Source organism: Budorcas taxicolor, chromosome 10, assembly GCF_023091745.1.
Source record: "Budorcas taxicolor isolate Tak-1 chromosome 10, Takin1.1, whole genome shotgun sequence".
Lineage (NCBI taxonomy): Eukaryota > Metazoa > Chordata > Mammalia > Artiodactyla > Bovidae > Budorcas > Budorcas taxicolor.
In genome coordinates this window covers 16215138-16221137 of record NC_068919.1, presented here as the reverse complement: position 1 = coordinate 16221137, position 6000 = coordinate 16215138, and the positions used below count along the sequence as shown (strand labels likewise).

Here is a 6000-nt window from a genome sequence, read left to right as displayed (position 1 = left end):
TCCTCAGCGGCTTCCACGCTCACCCGGAGGACATTCGCCTCCTTAAGAACCTACATGTCTACATGCCCACTTAAGGTGCTGTCTGCCACTCTGGTTCCCAGAGGAGAGAAATCAGCACGCCCCCACAGGGATCCTGGGGCAGAGAGAAGAAAACTGCAGAACAGTCGCACTATTCTCCAACTAGGCAACAACACGGATCAATCCTTCAACTAAGCATTGAGTAAATCTCATTTAGAAAGAGATCTGTTCCAGGATGCTGACCAGCCACAGACTGCGAACTCGAGATGTCACCAGAGTTCCCTTCCCGCCACGAGCCGATCCAGCGCCTGCAGAGCCGCGCCCTCCCTTCGAGATCTCCCGGGGACCCGCTCACTCGCCCTGTCGCCCCCGAAAAAACTGGGGACCATGCCAAGTTACCGCTCCCCTCTGGGCAAACTAGAAACCCCAATAAAGACGCTGGTCTCCGTCGTAAACCCTTCCGCCCCCAGCAGCCCACCAAGGCGGTCCCGGCCCCTGCAGGACGCAGATATATCGCCCTCCCGCCCGAAGACCCCGATAAACAGACAGAACCCCAATACACTGCTTCTTTATCCCAGGAATGTGAAAAAAGAAGCCCACTCCTGCTCAAAGTACCCCCAAGACCCCGTACATCTGCCCCTTCAGAGACCTAGGACCTTGCTAAAACTGAATCCTCTGCCCCTAAAAGAGCGTGAGACCGTGATAAAACGACCCCTTGTCCCGGAACCCCGCTATACCACTTCAAGGAACCGAAGGATCCCGGTAAATCTCCTTCAACCCCAAAGACCCGGGACCCGAACCGCTGCCACCCATCCAAACCCCAAGCCGGAAGAGACCCCAGACCCCCAGTAAACCGCCTCCTCACCCGGAGAAGCCCTGGCACCCGCTACACCGCCCTTGGGCGTCCGCACCCGGATCCCACCCCACCGCGTCCTCGCCCTCCTCACTCCGAACCCCGCCAAGCCTCGCGCACACCAGGCAGCGCCGCGCCGCCCGCGGAGCCGCCCCCGTCAGGAGCCCGCCTGCCCCGATTGCTCCGTGTCCCGGCTCCCCGACCGCTCCTCAGCGGAGACGCGCTCCGGGCTTCCTCACCTGGGCAGCGTCGTAGGGCAAGCGGACCGGGGAACCCTGAGGAAGAGAAGGAGGCGGCAGAGAAGGGGCGGCCCAGGCCTGCGTCTGCCGCAGCTCCAAACCCTCCACGAGGAAGCGCTTGTGTGAGGAGATCCCTCCCGCTCCCCGCGCAGCCTGGAGACAGAGCCACAGCCGTACCCGCCGCTCTTCCCGCGAGATCCCAGCCACAGGGAGGGGCGGAGCCACGGCGAGGGGCGGCCGCAGTGAATCGAGTGACAACTCTGAGAGCCTGTTGGCGGCAGCGTGGGAGGCGGGACTTGGAGCCTAGTACTACCAATCACAAAATAGGAAAGGTGATTCTCCCACCGCTTCTTCTCTCCCCCACCGCGTATCAATAAACTAGGGGTAAGAGCAGTGACATTTAAGTAGCCAGGGGCAGAGGAAGTTCTTGGGAAGGAACCTTGGATGAAGAATCTTGGCTTCTGTCTAGTCCTAGTCAGGCTCCGTAGATACATTTGGTTAGGGAAGAAGGTGGTTTTCACACTGCCGTGAGCTGAAGCGCTATTACCCTTGGTTACACCGCGGCCTGAAGTGCTTAAGAGGCACAGTTCTTCCTGGTGGAAGGCGCACCCTCCTCGGGTTACCCAGGTCTAAACCTGTTTTTCCCCCCTCTCTGGGCCTCCCCTCCCTTTCCACCTCTAACAGGGCGCCATTGTTGAGATGCCCGTGTTTTCTCAACCCCTACTCGGGTCGTCTGATCTGACAGACTCCCTTCCGACTGGTGTTTATTTATATTGAAAGCCTTCTAGAAGAGTAAAAAGTAAATCTCACTGAGTCATCGTTATAACATTCCAAAATTACATGAAAAGTTGTGTCTCTGTGAACACCAGTGTCTGGCACACTGGGGGCACTGAGTAAATGTAGAAAGAAAGACTGAAGAATATGATATTTAAATAAAGTCTTCTCTCAATATCCTGAGTTATTTGTTCCAGGATACTTGCAGCTACTAAAATAGTGGACGCTCAAGTCCTTTGTGTAAAAATGACTGTAGTATTTGCATATAACCTATCGCCTATATACTTTAAATTGTTTCTAGATTACTTATAATACAATGTAAATACTATGTAAATAGTTGCTCCTGCAACTTTTTAGAACTTTTCTGAAATTTTTTTCCTGAATATCATGACTGATTGAATCCACAGATATGGTGACCAACTATGTAAGAAATCTTAGACCTGCTCCAGAAAATTCAGGCTTTCCTAGCCTTTCCTCTACAGTGACAGCCAATTTCTTCACCCTTAAGTCTAGTCTCTTGATTAGGATGTCTGTCCTATAGTCTGCACTCATTCCCTTTACCACAAGTCCTTTCTCTTCATCAAGGTTAATCCCTGCACCTGTGCCCTGGATGGCCACCATTCCCAGATTTTGATTAATCAAACTATCCTTTCCCTGATATCACTGTTCCCCTCTAATCTAGCTCTTTTTTTCCTCACAGACACATTTGTTCCATCCTTTGCACAGAACAAAACAACCCAACATCCTCCACCTTTTCAGATAACTCTAAATTGAATTTGCTGTCTTTACTTTTCATCTCTTATTTTCCCTACTACAATGCTGTTTACGCCCACACAATGGGCTGATCTTTCAGTGGTCACAAAGGACCTCATTTCTCTTTCTATTTTGGGGCATCTTCCCCAATGACCACTCTGCAGCCTTTGACAATGCCAGCCATCTCCTCCTTGGTTACTTGCCTAACTACTTTCTCCTGATTCTTTAGCTACTCTTCTGTTTTTTTGGGTTTTTTTGGATACTCTTTCCTCGTTTAAAAACTGTTGCATATTGGCACCTCCTTATATCTATATACCTTGTGCATGGAAAGAAAAATGGCTTCCACACACAGTTCCACACTTTGAGTGTCAATGAGTGGTTCAGAAAAAAGCTGTTAGAAGAATCCAGAGGAGGAAACATGACTATGAGGCTGGGTGTTTAAATAGTAGTTGGCCTATACAAATGCAGAGCAGAAGCAAAGGTTCTTCAGAGAAAATAGAGTGAACCTGAGCACAGAGGAGAGGATGTAGGCCAAGCCTGGATCTGAGTGGACCAGACTGGCCCATGGAGGATTCCTGCAGAAGAGTAGTGAAAGGTAAGTTTAGGGAAGAACCAATAGTAAAAGGCCTTAAAAAAACAAGCCAAGCTAATTCAACTTGATTCTGTATCAAATGAGATACCAGAGCCAACCCTAGCAGTTGTAGGGCTTACGAAAGTCTACACAAGGGAACCCATATATCAAATGTCTAAATAGTATGAAAAGTTATAAAACAAGCTAACAAACTCTAAATTTAACATATATATGCCTAGTTGCTCAGTTGTGTCTGACTCTTTGCAACCCCATGGACTACAGCACACCAGGGTTCCCTATCCATCACCAACTCCTGGAGCTTACTCAAACTCATGTCCATCGAGTCAGTGAGGCCATCCAACCATCTCATCCTTTGTCATCCCCTTCTCCTCCCGCTTTCAGTCTTTCCCAGCATCAGGGTCTTTTCCAGTGAGTCAGTTCTTCGCATCAGGTGGCCAAATTATTGGCATTTCAGCTTCAGCATCAGTCCTTCCAATGAATATTCAGAAGTGATTTCCTTTAGGACTGACTGGTTGGATCTCCTTGCAGTCCAAGGGACTCTTAAGAGTCTTCTCCAACACCACAATTCAAAAGCATCAATTCTTCGGCGCTCAGCTTTCTCTGTGATCCAACTCTCACACCCATACATGACTACTGGAAAAACCATAGCCTTGACTAGACGGACCTTTGCTGGCAAAGTAATGACTCTGCTTTTGAATATGCTATCTAGGCTGGTCATAGCTTTTCTTCCAAGGAGCAAGCGGCTTTTAATTTCATGGTTGCAATCACCATCTGCAGTGATTTTGGAACCCAAAAAAGGTCTCTCACTGTTTCCCTGTCTATTTGCCATGAAGTGATGGGACTGGATGCCATGATCTTAGTTTTCTGAATGTTGAGTTTTAAGCCAAATTTTTCACTCTCCTCTTACACTTTCATCAAGAGGCTCTTTAGTTCTTCTTTGCTTTCTGCCATACGGGTGGTGTCATCTGCATGTCTGAGGTTATTGATAGTTCTCCCAGCAATCTTGATTCCATCTTGTGCTTTATCCAGCCCAGCATTTCACATAATGTAGTCTGCATATAAGTTAAATAAACAGGGTGACAATATACATTCATGTCCCCTGTAGTGAAACTTCAGAGTCTTAACCCCTGGACCACCAGGGAAGTCCTATATATATCTTCCTTTGCCTAGACAAACTTAGCTAACAACTTGGAAGACCATGTCCAAATTTAGGATTCTGGAACTTCTTCTTGGAACAGAGAGCTAGTCCTCACATAGAGTGGTCTTACCCTCTTTGCCTCCCGCAGTTCAGCTACACGCTGCAAAGTCACCCCACTCCATGGGTACCCCAGTCTACATGTCCAAGCTCCATCCCCAGTTTTCCCTCTATAAAATTGTAATCTCTTAGCCATTCCATGAGTCCAGGAGTTTATACTTCAGATCTAGGGGAGGAAGCTCACAAAAGCCCTGGAAGCTGGCTCAGGACCATTGGGGCAGAGAATTTTGCCTTCCAGTTACCCGGAATGAGGTCCAAAGGGGTGAAGTCAGCTGCAGCTGGGCAGATTCCTTTGGTTTGATGGACTTCTGTGTAGGAATACATCTAGAGAAGGACCAGAGCAGGGCCCCTTAAAAGGAGGCCCCTCCCACCTGCATCTAAGGTGGTAGCAGGTAGCAGCAGAGCCCCTGCATGTCTCCCATAGGGCAATGACGTATATAGTATATCTGTATCTTGAAATATAAATCTGTTTATTTCTACTTTCCACCTCCTCTTGCATTGCTATCTTTTTAAAATGTTTTAATTTTAAAACTAAAATCCAGCTGTGCTGGATCTTCGTTGTTGCATGCAGGCTTTTCCCTAGTTGCAGCCGGGCTACTCTCTAGTTGTGGTGCATGGGTTTTTCATTGCAGCGGCCTCTTGTCGCAGAGCACAGACTCTAGGGCCCGTGGGCTCAGTGTTTGTGGTTCCCGGGCTCTAGAGCACAGGTTCAATAGTTGTGGCGTGTGGGCTTAGTTGCTCTGCAACATGTGGGATATTGCCGGATGTGAGTGATTCACTTCTAGCAAAGAGAACATGGCAGAATTATTGACAGCATATGATTTCTGAGGTTAGGTCATAAGAGACATTGCAACTTCCTTCTTAGTCTGTCTCTTTGATCACTCACTCTAGAGGAAACCTCTGGAGGAAGTCAGCTACCATGCCGTAAGGTTTCAATCAGGGATCGAACCTGCCATTGGCAGTGGACTCCCGCATTGGCAAGTGGACTCGTTGCCACTGAGCTGCCACGGAAGCCCTTGTACTGGTGTCTTAGTGGCAGGAATGTACTGGAAAGAAAACTCTATTCTTACTCCACTCTCTCCTTTTGTGGCATCTTCTTTCCACTGCCTTCTTTCACAAAGTGTACTATTCTATAACTCCCTTATTTATCAGTGTATCAGAAAGCTAGATGTCTCTAAATGTGGGAAAAGAGAAAAGCTGTGAAGCACTGTTAGCCTAGATCGGAGCTTGGAATACTCACATTTGACTTCTAAATTAAAATGCTTTGGAAATAGAAGCTCCTGAAGAGGCCCAGTGTGAAGGGTACACAGGCAGGATGAGTACCAAAAAGGCAGTAAGCCACCACAGACAGGGGCACCCCTCTCACCACCTGTCTTTGTGGCATGATGCTTTGCTCTGTGGCCTCACAGTCATGCCCTGTCCTCGCAACCTCTCCATCTGGTACCAAGTGCTGTACCAGCACATTGTATGTTAAGAACTGCCCGGGAGCCAGAACCACCATGGTTTCTGTTTTCAA

The 6000-nt window shown here is 48.4% G+C and overlaps 1 pseudogene; it reads left to right on the top strand.

Moving 5' to 3' along the window:
* The first annotated feature begins 284 nt into the window (after positions 1-284).
* LOC128054250 (E3 ubiquitin-protein ligase RNF113A-like) overlaps positions 285-6000 on the top strand; it is a 125523-nt pseudogene continuing 119807 nt past the window's right edge.